Source organism: Wyeomyia smithii, chromosome 3, assembly GCF_029784165.1.
Source record: "Wyeomyia smithii strain HCP4-BCI-WySm-NY-G18 chromosome 3, ASM2978416v1, whole genome shotgun sequence".
NCBI lineage: Eukaryota > Metazoa > Arthropoda > Insecta > Diptera > Culicidae > Wyeomyia > Wyeomyia smithii.
This window is the reverse complement of record NC_073696.1, coordinates 275212744-275227770: the sequence shown is the minus strand read 5'-3', so window position 1 is coordinate 275227770 and position 15027 is coordinate 275212744. Positions and strand designations below refer to the sequence as shown.

At 38.9% G+C, this 15027-nt stretch overlaps 1 protein-coding gene across 5 annotated transcripts in view; it reads right to left on the bottom strand.

Moving 5' to 3' along the window:
- The window catches only part of LOC129729598 (interference hedgehog-like), a 170122-nt gene that overhangs the window by 33822 nt on the left and 121273 nt on the right, over positions 1–15027 (bottom strand). For all 5 annotated transcript variants that reach the window (XM_055688290.1, XM_055688291.1, XM_055688292.1 and 2 more), the window contains exon 3: positions 10458–10538. The gene's annotated coding sequence lies outside the window, so the exon portion shown is untranslated. The remainder of the gene's footprint in view (positions 1–10457; positions 10539–15027) is intronic.

The following is a 15027-nucleotide window of genomic DNA, read 5'->3' as shown; positions in this document are numbered from 1 at the left end:
CTAGTGCTATCTATGTTCAATGAATACTCAATGGCTGTATGAAATTTCTCATTTTTCCATAGAGGATCAACGGCTTTATCTACGCTAAAATCTTCAGTGCAGTTTGTGAACAAGAGATCTAAAAACCAGTTCAGTTCATTTCGTATTGCGTTTACTTGATATAATCCTAACTGACTGGTCGTGTCGAAAATTTGCTGTTGTGCCTCGTTATCTCCTACTATAGGAAGCAACAGTGATTCGTTATCGCAGTCCTTGATGAAGTCTGCATCTTTTTGATTGAAATCGCCGTAGATATGAATTTTAATTTCCGGGTCAGAGTTACAAATTACTGAGTTGGCGGTTTCTAAAAATAATTCATAATATTGTTTTTTTGCAAATTGTGGAGGGAAGTATACTGATGCAAAAATGTGGCATTGACCGTTTAATATAGTTTTGACCCAAACATCGTCAAATTCTTTATACTTCATCGTTGGGACCAACTCTGCATCGAACTTTGTCTTGACGGCTACTAGTACACCGCCACCAGATTTTTATCAGTTAACAAAAGATCACGATCGCTTCTGAATACTTGATAACTGTTTCCAAAAACCTCCTCACTCTTTATACTTTCAGACCAACTTGTTTCCGTTCCTATAATGATTGAATACATACAACCACTAATCTTTTTACTAAGAATATCAATTTTTTTTGAACTACTCATTCTGTTAAAATTCTGGCAATAAATTACAAACTCTTCAGAGCCACGTCTTGAATTACTCTCTTTCTCATCGAAAGGAGTCATTATTTCCGAAAAATCGGTCTATAAAATTTGTCGGCATTTTCCCTTGCGCGTTGCAGGGATTGAATCCTCTGGTTGTTCAAGTGTCTACTATAAGAATTAAGGTCTTCGGAAGCCGCTTGTTTCGGCACGCCGAATTCTTCATGTACCTCGAAGAAAAATTTCCTGAGCTCCTCCGCAGCTACTGGTAGTCCCTCTGATGCCAAAGTAATTTGTATGCTGGTTTTCGTCATACCGTCGTAGCAAACCGTTGGGTCTTTGTCATGCATGTACGCAAGGTAAAGACGTACAAGGTGCATAATTTTTGGATCTCGTAAACGCGCCTTCAGAAAACGCCCGTCTCCAACAGCTGATTGTTGTGTTAGGTTGACAACAGGAGGCCGCATGGGATCGAGCGACCACGATGTTGGGTGCGATTCTAATGTTGCTTTTGAAGTAGTGTTCTCATTTGGTGGCGATTCAATATTATGTTGGTTCTGGTTGTCTGAACGGTAAGGGTTTATGGTTTCACCCTTCCGGAAGTTGATGAAATTTGGAACTGCGAGGCCTGCTATAGGGTGGTCAATAGTTGATGGTGGTCTGGCAAATTTAACTTTGGCGGTTGCCAGTAATTGTTTATCCGATCCATTGACACGGATCTGGTCGTTTTGGTAAGTGTGTGTGAACTTGTGGTTGTTGTTGATATAGCAGAAAAGGCCGAAAAAGAAAATGATCCCAAATTGAGCTTAGAATGGCCAAAATCGCCTTCTAAAGGCCAGAAAAGACCGAAAAAGAAAATGATCCCAAATTGAGCTCAGAATGGCCAAAACCGCCTTCTAAAGGCCAGAAAAGGCCGAAAAAGAAAATGATCCCACATTGAGCTCAGAATGGCCAAAATCGCCTTCTAAAGGCCAGAAAAGACCGAAAAAGAAAATGATCCCAAATTGAGCTCAGAATGGCCGAAATCGCCTTCCAAAGGCCAGAAAAGGCCAAAAAAGAAAATGATCCCAAATTGAGCTCAGAATGGCCGAAATCTCCTTCTAAAGGCCAGAAAAGACCGAAAAAGAAAATGATCCCAAATTGAGCTCAGGATGGCCGAAATCGCCTTCTAAAGGCCAGAAAAGACCGAAAAAGAAAATGATCCCAAATTGAGCTCAAAATGGCAAAAATCGCCTTCTAAAGGCCAGAAAAGGCCAAAAATAAAAATGATCCCAAATTGAGCTCAGAATGGCCAAAATCGCCTTCTAAAGGCCAGAAAAGACCGAAAAAGAAAATGATCCCAAATTGAGCTTAGAATGGCCAAAATCGCCTTCTAAAGGTCAGAAAAGACCGAAAAAGAAAATGATCCCAAATTGACCTCAGAATGGCCAAAATCGCCTTCTAAAGGCCAGAAAAGGCCAAAAAAGAAAATGATCCCAAATTGAGCTCAGAATGGCCAAAATCGCCTTCTAAAGGCCAGAAAAGGCCAAAAAAGAAAATGATCCCAAATTGAGCTCAGAATGGCCAAAATCGCCTTCTAAAGGCCAGAAAAGGCCAAAAATAAAAATGATCCCAAATTGAGCTCAGAATGGCCAAAATCACCTTCTAAAGGCCAGAAAAGACCGAAAAAGAAAATGATCCCAAATTGAGCTTAGAATGGCCAAAATCGCCTTCTAAAGGCCAGAAAATACCGAATAAGAAAATGATCCCAAATTGAGCTTAGAATGGCCGAAATCGCCTTCTAAAGGCCAGAAAAGGCCAAAAAAGAAAATGATCCCAAATTGAGCTCAGAATGGCCGAAATCGCCTTCTAAAAGTCAGAAAAGGCCAAAAAAGAAAATGATTCCAAATTTTGCTCAGAATGGCCGAAATCGCCTTCTAAAAGTCAGAAAAGGCAAAAAAGAAAATGATCCCAAATTGAGCTCAGAATGGCCGAAATCGCTTTCTAAAAGTCAGAAAAGGCCAAAAAAGAAAATGATCCCAAATTGAGCTCAGAATGGCCGAAATCGCCTTCTAAAAGTCAGAAAAGGCAAAAGAAGAAAATGATTCCACATTGAGCTCAGAATGGCCGAAATCGCCTTCTAAAGGCCAGAAAAGCCCAAAGAGAAAAATGATCCCAAATTGAGCTCAGAATGGCCGAAATCGCCTTCTAAAGGCCAGAAAAGGCCAAAAAAGAAAATGATCCCATATTTTGCTCAGAATGGCCGAAATCGCTTTCTAAAAGTCAGAAAGAGCCAAAAAAGAAAATGATCCCAAATTGAGCTCAGAATGGCCGAAATCGCCTTCTAAAAGTCAGAAAAGGCCAAAAAAGAAAATGATCCCAAATTGAGCTCAAAATGGCCGAAATAGCCTTCTAAAGGCCAGAAAAGGCCAAGAAGGAAAATGATCTTAAATGGAGCTCAGAATTGCCGAAATCGCCTTCTAAAGGCCAGAAAAGGCCAAAAAAGAAAATGATTCCAAATTTTGCTCAGAATGGCCGAAATCGCCTTCTAAAAGTCAGAAAAGGCCAAAAAAGAAAATGATCCCAAATTGAGCTCAGAATGGCCGAAATCGCCTTCTAAAAGTCAGAAAAGGCCAAAAAAGAAAATGATCCCAAATTGAGCTCAGAATGGCCAAAATCGCCTTCTAAAAGTCAGAAAAGGCCAAAAAAGAAAATGATCCCAAATTTAGCTCAGAATGGCCGAAATCGCCTACTAAAGGCCAGAAAAGGCCAAAAAAGAAAATGATCCCAAATTGAGCTCAGAATAGCCAAAATCGCCTTCTAAAGGCCAGAAAAGGCCAAAAAAGAATATGATCCCAAATTGAGCTCAGAATGGCTAAAATCGCCTTCTAAAGGCCAGAAAAGACCAAAAAAGAAAATGATCCTAAATTGAGCTCAGAATGGCCGAAATCGCCTTCTAAAGGCCAGAAAAGGCCGAAAAAGGAAATGATCCCAAATCGACCTCAGAATGGCCAAAATCGCCTTCTAAAGGCCAGAAAAGACCGAAAAAGAAAATGATCCCAAATTGAGCTTAGAATGGCCAAAATCGGCTTCTAAAGGCCAGAAAAGACCGAAAAAGAAAACTTGTTACTGTTGCTGTTGCTGTTGGTGGTATGATTTCGATTGTTGTTGAAGTTTTTCGATTCAATATATTGTCGCCTCCTGCGTTTCCTGTTTCGTCTAGATTTTTCGGCAGCCTTTTCTTGGAGCCTACGAGTCCGTAGTCTAGCATCATAATCCGACCAGTCTGGCATCCAGCGCCATTTATTGCCCAAAAATCGCCATCCTGGCGAAGAATGGTCCGTTATGGGCTTCGTAGCTTTATTGTTAGCTGCCAAAGTTTGATTTAATTCTTCATGCAGTGACTTGTGTTGTTGTGATGCGCTAGTTTGATTAATTTGGAGACTGGTAATAGCTCCAGAGACAAATTTTACCTCGTCGAGAATTTCACGAAGAGCAGAATCAGCATTAGACTGCGCTGAACCGGTTTCAATTGTAGCGAGTAGTTTGTTTATTGACCCTGTCGTTGAGTTTGTAGCTGCTGCTGCTGTCGCTGCTGACTTAGCCATCGCTTCAACAGCTGCTGAGGTGTCCGAATGTGTATCAAGAAGTGTTGACATTTTGTTTTTTATTTCTGCGGCACTGGCTTTGTTGCTGCTCGCGGCGTTGGTGATGGTAAGTTTAATTTCATTCAGGCTTTTTCAATATGCTCCAGCAAGTTATCATGAGTTTTTTTTTTTTTTTTTTTTTTTTTAATAAAAATAAAAAAAATAAAAAAAATAAAAAAATAAAAAAAAAATAAAAAAAAAAAGTTATCATGAGTCGCGCTGAGATTTTTATAATTTGAAAGCAGCTTATGGTTCACTTCAAGCGTCTTTCCGATATTTTCTGAGATGTTTCTGAGATGAGATGTCAGAGCCTTAAGATTTAGGTCGGTCACGAACTTTTCCTGGCAGTTCTGACAAAGCGGCAGCATAAAAGTCCGCAGGATTTCCTTGTGATTTCTTTGTGCACCTATGCACGCAGCATGAAATGTTCGGTTACAGATTCCGTGACAACGCCAGAGGTAGCGATTGTCACCTTGCGCACAGTTTACGATACCGCACTTCATTGCACTCGCGACGTTAACAAATGACCGTATCAAGTAAAAACAAATAAACTACTTTTGAATGCTTGCGCGCGTTCCACACGTCGTCGGTTGGATGAAAAAAAAAAATGTTGAGGTACAAAAAAAAGTTAAGTAGTAAAAAAAAATGTATATAAATACTATAGTGCAGCACGCGCATCCGAACTCGACGACGGTCCGTAAGAGATATCAAAGTTGCGGTCATGTAAGAAGAATTACAATTACACTACGCTACGTATAGAATGCAGATGCTTTTTGTTGAAAAAATGTTGTGGTCAGGAATGCCACATATACAGATTTTTATCAGAGTGTATAAGACCGATCAAATCAACCGTTTTGGCTCTAAAACTATTTGTAATTATCAATACCTTCCCGAAATAACATTTTTGATTAGATTCTCAAAATTGAGCCGTGTTCCAAAAAATTAAACCAATAGCACAAAATGGCATCTTTTGGTCATAGAAAAATCTATGCTTTCAGCCAAATCAAAAAAGGCGATTAATCGCCCGTTTTTTTGTGGAATTGCTCATTTGTAACTTGCGCGGTTACCATTTTAGCTTTGAGTGGAATATAACCCTGAACATGGATACTTCTGTAAGAGCGTGTACCTAACATGACAACTGCTCACCACTTTCGCATCATATCGTTCACGTAAATTTGATTGATTTTCGTGAAAAATCGTTCCTTTTTACGATTGGTGGACTATATTTTCGCGGTGAATAAAAGTTTAGGATTACATACATAGATCAGAATTTTTCTCTAGCTGTGAAAAAGTGCTGATTCCGACGTCTCGGTGGTTTGTTTTGGCCGGCAGCGAAGGCAGTCATCGCGGGATCATTTAGTTTAGCCGTGATCTCGGTACAGGACACACGACGCGCTTTATGCGAATTTTTGCGCGCGTTTAACTTCTTGTCCTGTGTCCTGTTTAGTTGCGTGCAGATAAGTTTTTTGTGTCATGTTTGTGAATGAAAGTTTAGAATTACATAGGCTGGAAATTTTCTCTAGCTGTTGAAAAGTGGTGTTGGCTTCGACATCTCCGCGGATCATTTTGGTCGGCAGCGGAGGCAGCCATCGCGGGATCATTTTTAAAGATCCGAACAGCCGATAGCAGACTTTGCCGCTCTGTAAGGGTGTCGTCGGGCAAACTGAAGTTATAACAGGGTGACCCCTTGTTACAAATTAAACAATAGACGCAGACAGGAGAACGGAATATGGAGGCGAAGGATGAACCATGAGCTCGCGCAACTCTACGGTGAACCCATAATTCAAAAGGTGGCCAAAGCTGGACGGATACGCTGGGCAGGGCACGTTGCAAGAATGCCGGACAACTACCCTGCGAAGATGGTGTTTGCCTCGAACCCGGCAGGAAGCAGACGACCAGGGCCGCAGCGAGCAAGATGGGTAGACCAGGTGGAGCGAGTTCTGGCGAAGAGCACACGGTGTCCCAGGGATTGGAGAGCAGCAGCTAATAACCGAGTGAATTGGAGAAACTTTGTTTATCAGGCTATGTCATGACGGAATGCCAAATAAATCGTTGTTTCTTTAATACCACGAATTAGATTTTTTGACATTTTATTACATCACATCTTTATACACTACGGCTTATCCAAAATAGCGTACTATTTCCTTTGCAATAATTCAAACAATTCATTAAACGACAGATAAACAGCATCCTAATCGATCCAACAGCACTTGTCAAAGTGAACAAATCATACCCTAATCGGTAAAACTGATTACTTGGCGAAGCCTACTGCCACTGCACAGCAGTCGATAAATTTCGTCTCTGATTGTCGACACAAATAAACTACAACTGCAAATGAGCTTCTCGGCCTTTGGTTGAGAAAGCGGCAGCGTTGAAAAATGTAAACACACACTTGCCCCTCCTACTTCTACCGTCAGTGCGAGCCCCACCAGCCGGCAGACTAGGCTGGAAGAGTTATCTTTTAATATTCTCCAACGAGCAAACTAGAGCTGCTTATGGGCCCCCCGTTTAAGCAGCGTGATTACAATTAATTTTAACGATATTGACTGCACCGCCGTTGCGTTGTTAATGAAGCTGCCCTGGTCGCAACAACAACAACAACGGCGCGAACAGCAGCCTGCCTGCGTGGTGTGGTGCTGCTGATAGTAAACAAAAGCAGTTCGTAGTTATTGTGATGCTCGTCAGACCGGAATGAATGAAGTGTGAATAAAATCGTGAATGGAAACATTTGGATTAAATCATTTCTCCATTCCCCTTTCCTGATGATTTCAGTGCCACGATTGGGACGAGCGAACTTCGCCTATTAATTGGCTTTGAATTAGCGGATTAACGAGAAACCAACACTCCGTGGTTGATGGTATGTCAGCCGTTTGTTTGGTTTGGTTATTGGAATAGGAATATTCAATCGTGCAATCAAAGGGTTCTGAAATTGTACAATTCCTCGTTTGTTAGAAATCCTAAAACTAAAAAATCTTGAAATCCCAGAATTCTAAAATTCAAGAATAAGAGAATTCAAATTCCAAGAACCCTAGAATTAGAAGTTAGTTGTAGAATCACCTAGAATCGTAAAGTCCCTAAATCCTAGAATGCCAGAGTTCTATGATCCCAGAATCGTACTATTCCAAAAACCTAGTACACGAGCATGCTTAGAAGCCTTAAAATTATTACAATCTCAAAATTTCTGACTCCCAAAATCCACGAATCATGGAACCATTGAATTCCAGAAACTTCCAGCATCTCATAGATTTCTTTGAATGCCGGAATTCCAAAACCTTAGAATTGTGGAACTCAAAACCCATAGAAGCAAAATATTTCAGAATCCTAGAATTTTAAAATCTAAGAATCCTGAAATCCCAGGAACCTAGAGGACAAGAAAAGTCCTAAAATCCTAGAATCCTGGAATCATAGCATTCTGGAATCTAACAATCCTGAGACGCTGACGATCTCAAGTCCTAAAGAATTAAACAACGAATGGAATCATTTTGAAAGTTAAGTTGTTAATAATTCGAATTTCAAAAACTGTTGCTAGAAGAAGCATTTAAAATATGATTAAACCGCCAATGGTTGAGTTTTCGTTTCATTCGCTGATCGATTCGATCCACGGATACTCGAATCGAGAACGGATACTTTACCAAGGGGGGAGAGGGTTAATACAATCGTGCAACCATATTAACTTCTAGTGCCCAAGTTAATTTCTAAACGGGCTTCGGTAAAATCACTATGAATCATTATAAACACTTTTTAAGTACATATTGAAGCTTTTCAAAACTTCGACTGAAGCCCGCCAAATGGCGGTATTGGGCACTAGAGGGTTAAACAATACATCGTGAAATCGTGAAATAGGTCACAGCATGGGATAATGTGAAATAATCGACACAAACGCCCCGCTGGAGATCCTGCAATGAGATAAATGGTAGGCTACCTCGTAGGCATGCACATGGCAAGAAAAAAATTATAAGGCACCTGATGTTGATAAAACTCCGCGACCTGCCGCCCTGTGGAGTTATCCAGCTTTCAAGTTTGTCGACCATTTCTCTTCCTCCTTGCTTCAGGAGTGCGTATCTTACGCTGCGTTGTATTTTTTCTGGTTGATTACAGAGTAACAACGCAGATGTCGTTGTAAATGTGTATTTTTTCGGCCCCAATGAAGAAACCTTAAAATGTTGAATTAAGAAAATTAACCCTTTTCGGCAGAACATGGAGGAAGTTCTGCCTCGTAATAGAATCTGATAAAAAGGTGGTTTTTCAGCTGGTTGGACACAGAGCGAGTGAGTTGTAATTGATACTGTTTTTGCGAAGTTTTGCTCCCCTTTCGATGTAACCTATATAAAGTGTAGAAGGATAAGTGATATCAGGTTTGTGGTTCCCGATAACTTTAAGTTGCTTCAATTAGGTCGGCCTTGTGAGGAGCGAGCAACAACACATGAGATCGATCGAGTGCAGGCACTGTGTCAGGATAACAGTTATTATCGTGAAGGGTCGGACAGAAACTACACTAACACACACACACACATATAACTTCCGTTGCTGGTTTTATGTTTCAGTTACTGTTTGACCAATTATAGTTCAAAATTACACCACGAATTCTTCTATTCATTGCTTTTATTCAGTTGCAGGTTTTTTCGACGTTTAAAGCGTTTCTGTTTCTCAGCTTTCAAGGTTAACAAGTTGGCATGCTTTTGAACTCAACTCAGCGCCGCAGGCGCAAATGCTGCGCAAAATGTTTCGTTTATTATATATTATAATAGCGCTGTTTATATGACGGAACGTTTTTTTGGAGTTCTTCTCCAGTTCACCGCGGAGAAGATTTTTGGCGATTCGACAACGCAGACATTGATCGAGTGACAGTCTCGAGTCGTCACAAGTAGGCTTTGATGTCATTCCCGAAGAGCAGGCCAGTTTTGGCAACAACGATGGCTACTCAGTTACAACGCATGCAACGCAAAACCCAACATTAATTGATTGTGGCCACAGGAATTAACATCGAAATGCGATTAGATTGCTGCTGCTGGATAGTACCCGATCCGCCATCGACGGGACGAGGGGGCGATAAAATTACCATATTTTATGGCGATGAACAATTATTTTGAAAAATGTTTTCACAATGGCCGTTACAGAGGATGGGTGAGAGAGGAGCAGGGTTTGTTTTGCGGTTCGTTCTATGTAATCGATGATCGCACGTTTTTGTGAAAATGCTTAAAGAAATTTGTTTTTCTTCTCATGGCTTTCTCTTACCTTGAAAGTGATATTAAAGTCATTAGAAATCTTTTTCTAACCATCTCTATTCTCTTCCAGCCTCCAGAAGCGTTTTTCATTTTTTTGAGATTTTAAATCTAATTCGGGGATTTTTTTCTAATCGCTCTGGTTACTCAAAGTGACAAGCATTCTTAGATCTGTGATGATATTTTCAAACGATCCAGTTGACTGATTGATGTCTGTCTTCTAATTACTAATTTGCTCTTTCAAATAAACACACGTACATTAAATTTATGTCCACCCGTGGCGCATCGTTTTCTCATCGCGCGTCATTTACTTGTAATCGAAATTATCCGAGCGCTTTGCGCGTCCATTATTCTTGCGACTGTAATGCGACCTTTGCTGGTTAAACTACTTTTTCATGTTTATGGCCAATTACAAGGCTACCAGCCTTGTACACTTGGCAACCTGGGGGCTCTGTCCAAGTTCGACTGGACCACGGAGTGCAAATATTCGGTTCTAGTAAATCATATAAAAAATTTATACCACAACGTTCTAGAAAAGAACATTAGTTCGTGCAAAAAAGTGCGCAAAAGATTCTGTTGGTAATAATGATGATCACTCTAGCCACCAAGCCAAGATTCCATGTGCTTCTGCTTGTTTTTATAAAAAAAAACACACTCACGTTGATGTGGTAAATAAAATATGATCAAATTGGATACGCGCCATTAGCGGTAAATTGGCAACGAAGCGTTTCCGCTGCGGCGTGCATCTGGCAGGATGATCAATCGAAGTAGCCGGGGTTAGGGTCACTTGGGCGTAACTTGCAATCATCATCGCGAACGTGAAACTTATCAACATCAGAGCAGAAAAAAAGAGAGGAATAAACACCTAATGGTACTTGTAGGGACACACCGTAATTAACTTTTTTAACTTACCTGTCTGAAGCAGTAAATCGTTGATACCATCGACCGTCACTGGATGAGAATTTCATTTGTCATTTGAGACGATGGAATCATCTGTAAAGAGCGAAAAAAAAAACATAAAATAGAATGTGTTTCTAAACCAGTTTGCTAGTCTGTACTCTCGGGACTCTACCATAGGAACAATAGTCACTTAATCAGAACTGAATGACGTTCCAATTACACAGTTTCCAGGGAAACACAACAAACCCGTCTCATCCAATTTGTACCATTTTACGTCTTCCAACTATTTTCATACCGGGTGGACACGAGTGGGAATGCAGTCTTGCGTTTTCTTCTCCATATAATCCACAACCGTTTAATTAACGGAGTTCGCTTGTATCGAGATTATATTATATCGTAAACTTCTAAACCTAGCAGGCTTAATACAGGGCTGAAAGTGGTCAAACTGGTAAGAAAAAGTGACTTTAGTGACCAAAATTTCGAAAAAAGTGACCAAAAAGTGACCTAAAAACTTGAAAAAAAAGTGACCGGTTTTTTTCTGATTGTCTTGTATAAATCGTTCAAAAGGGAATAGTTTTTTCCGAAAATCATGTGGATTTTTCAAGAAATTAAAATAAATATTTGCATAACAGAACGTTACGCTAAAATATGAAAAACGTTGATAATTCGTTATCTCCTGATTTCGCCGGGAACCAGCCTTATACCAGCACTTTATTCTGGTGAAGGAATGTCGGAAAAACACTTCCACAGTGCGTCTTGAACTGTCCTACAGATCAGACGTTTTTTCGGTTGCTTGTGGACTGGTCTTTGACTGCCTATAGCTTCAAAGTTTGTGTTTTGTCAGTGTGTCTTTTAAAGACTACCTGAAAGTTATTTCCCATCAGTCTTTCTCAAGACTACCTACTTTTGAATAACATTTGTTTTAACTTTTTTCGTATCACCTGAAATGGCTGGACGGAAAAAGAAACTTGCATCGCTGCGGGGAGGAAAAGAGAGGCATCTCTTTCTGACACATCGAGTGTCTGTAGTGACAATCCTTTTGATATTTTGCCTGAGCAAGAAGCTGGTGAAATGGAAGTTATTAATAATGAAACTATACAAAATATAAAATCTTTAAGAAAGGAGAAAGTTCCACCTATTGTGGTAACTATTTCTTCTGAATTTAATATATTCAAGAAGGAACTTTCAACGTTTGTTACCTATCAAATTGGCCGTAGAGGTGAATGCCGCTTATTAGCCGACTCAGTAAAGGGTCGTGATCGTCTTGTTCAGTATTTAACTGACAAGATGTACAAATTTTTTACATATGACACCAAGAACGCCAAGCCGTTCAAGGTTGTCTTGAAAGGTCTCACCAACGATCAAACCGTTGATGAGATCAAACTTACTTTAACAGAATTACTTGGCATAGCCCCTACCCAAGTAATTCTAATGAAACAAAACTCACGAGGCGGAAACAGTCCGAGAACTGGAATTTCCCTTGTTAATTATTTAATTCATTTTAACCGCAATGAGGTTAACAACTTAAAATTTTTTGAAAAAGCACATGCTTTGTATAATGTGCGTGTAAAGTGGGAAACTTATAGGAAGTATGGCGGAGGTGAAAAGCATATCACCCAATGCCGTACTTGCCAACGTTATGGCCATGGTTCAATATTCTGTAACATGGACCAAAAATGTCTTAATTGTGGAGACTCTTCTCACAAAAAGGACACATGTCCTGTGAAAGAGAGTAAAAATTTTCGCTGTGCGAATTGTAACGGCAACCATATGTCAAATTTTTATCAATGCCCAGTCCGTTTAGCAATTGTTAAGGCAAGGCAAGGTAAACAAAATTCAATTTCTCAATTAAAACCAACTTCAAAACAAAATTCTCCAAGCGTACCAGTGACGCATAGTTTACCTACTCCTTTGCATACCCGTTTAACTTATGCACAGGTTACAGGTAGTTCGAACATTATACCACCTAGTGTTGGTAGTTCGAAAATGACCGTTAATATGGGTAAGCAAAACACGCTAGAAAATAATTGTACACCTATCACTCCAGCTAATATTGCTACCGAAAATATTTTTTCTAATGTCAACTGCCTGGGGCCTATTACGGCAGGTAAACTTTCTTTTTTGCAACAGGCAATGTTCGATCTTATGAACGCCATGTTGCAGGCAAAATCAATGTTTGAAGCCATTCAAATAGGCACAAATTTTACTATTAAAATTGTTTCTAATTTAAAATTTAGCAATGATTTTAAATAAAACAATTAAAATATTAAATTGGAATGCTCGCTCATTGAAGGCCAATGAGAATGAGCTTTTTAATTTTTTAACAGTAAATAATGTGCATATTGCAATTATTACTGAAACATTTTTGAAACCTAACATAAAATTAAAATATGATCCCAATTACGTGGTTCATAGATATGATAGGATTCAGGGTTCCGGCGGTGGAGTTGCAATTGTTATTCATCGCCGAATCAAACATCGTGCTCTTCCCCATCTTGAGACGAAAGTTATTGAAACTTTGGGAATTGAAGTTCAAACTGAACTTGGGATTTTATTTATTGCCGCAGCATATTTACCATTTCAATGCACACGCGAGCTCAAAAATTATTTTAAAGGTGATTTACAAAAACTCACCAGAAATCGTTCGAAATTTTACATAATCGGCGATTTTAACGCTAAACATCGTTCATGGAATAATTCTCAAAGTAATTCCAATGGCAAAATTTTATTCAATGATTGTTCTTCAGGATACTATTCTATTTTGTCTCCGAATAGTCCTACATGCTTTTCTTCTGTAAGAAACCCTTCAACAATTGATTTGGTGCTAACAGATCAAAGTCATGTATGTAGTGATTTGATCACACATGCTGACTTTGATTCTGACCATCTTCCAATAACTTTTTCTTTATCACATGAATCAGTTTTAAACCCTATGAGCTCTGTTTTTAATTATAACAAGGCTAATTGGGAAAGATACAAAACTCATATTGAGAGAAATTTCAATAATGAGCTTGATTTGCAAAACGAAGTGAGTATTGATTCCGCTTTGGAAGCATTAAAATGTGCAATTGTTGATGCCAGGAATTATTCTGTTCCAAAGGCTCAAGTGAAATTTGATTCATCAATAATTGACGAAAATCTTCAACTTCTAATTCGTTTGAAAAATGTCCGCAGACGTCAATATCAACGTTCTCGTGACCCTGTTTTTAAAACTATTTATAAAGATTTACAGAAAGAGATTAAGCATAGATTTACTCTTCTGAGAAATCAAAATTTTGAGACTAAAGTTGAAAAATTGAAACCATATTCAAAACCATTTTGGGAGCTGTCGAAGATTCTTAAGAAACCTTCAAAACCTATTCCAGTTTTAAAAGATGGTGAACGTTTTCTTGTATCCAATGAACAAAAGGCTCAAAGACTTGCTCAGCAGTTTGAGAGTGTTCATAACTCAAATTTGAATTTTGTGAGTCCAATTGAAAATGAAGTCACACGTCAATTTGATTTAATTTCTTCCCAGAATTTTTTACCTGCAGAAATAATTGAAACTAACTTGAATGAGATTAAATCAATTATTAAAAATTTCAAAAATATGAAAGCACCTGGTGACGATGGAATCTTTAATATACTAATCAAACATCTCCCTGAGAGCACAATGGAGTTTTTAGTGAAAATTTTCAATTGCTGCTTCAAAATTGCATATTTTCCCAAATTATGGAAAAATGCAAAAATTACTCCCATTTTAAAACCGGATAAGAACCCAGCTGAAGTTTCAAGTTATCGACCAATCAGTTTGCTTTCTTCAATAAGTAAACTGTTTGAGAGAATTATTCTTAACAGAATGATGTCACACATCAACGAAAATTCAATTTTTGCAAATGAACAGTTTGGATTTCGCCATGGGCATTCCACAACTCATCAATTGCTCAGAGTTACTAATATGATACGAGCTAACAAATCTGAAGGTTATTCCACTGGAGCTGCTCTTTTAGACATAGAAAAAGCATTCGACAGTGTTTGGCATAAAGGTTTGATTGCGAAATTGCAAACTTTTAATTTTCCAATTTTCCTAATCAAAATTTTAAAAAATTATCTTACTGATCGAACTCTGCAGGTTGTCTATCAGAATTCAAAATCTAATAGATTTCCTGTCAGAGCAGGTGTACCTCAAGGTTCAGTCTTGGGTCCAGTCCTGTACAACATATTCACTTCAGATCTTCCTGATTTGCCTCCAGGATGCACAAAGTCATTGTTCTGCGATGATACAAGCATTTCCGTGAAAGGAAAAAGTCTTCGTGTCATATGCATTCGATTGCAGAAAAGTTTAGATATTTTTTCTTCCTACTTGCAAAAGTGGAAAATCTCTCCCAATGCTTCTAAAACTCAAATGATAATTTTTCCGCATAAGCCTAGGGCTTCTTTCCTCAAGCCAAACAATAATCACGTTGTCAAGATGAATGGGGTTATTTTAAGTTGGTCCGACAAGGTTAAGTACTTGGGATTAATTTATGATAAAAAACTTATTTTCAAAGAGCACATTGAGAGTATACAAGCCAAGTGCATAAAATATACGAGATGTTTATAC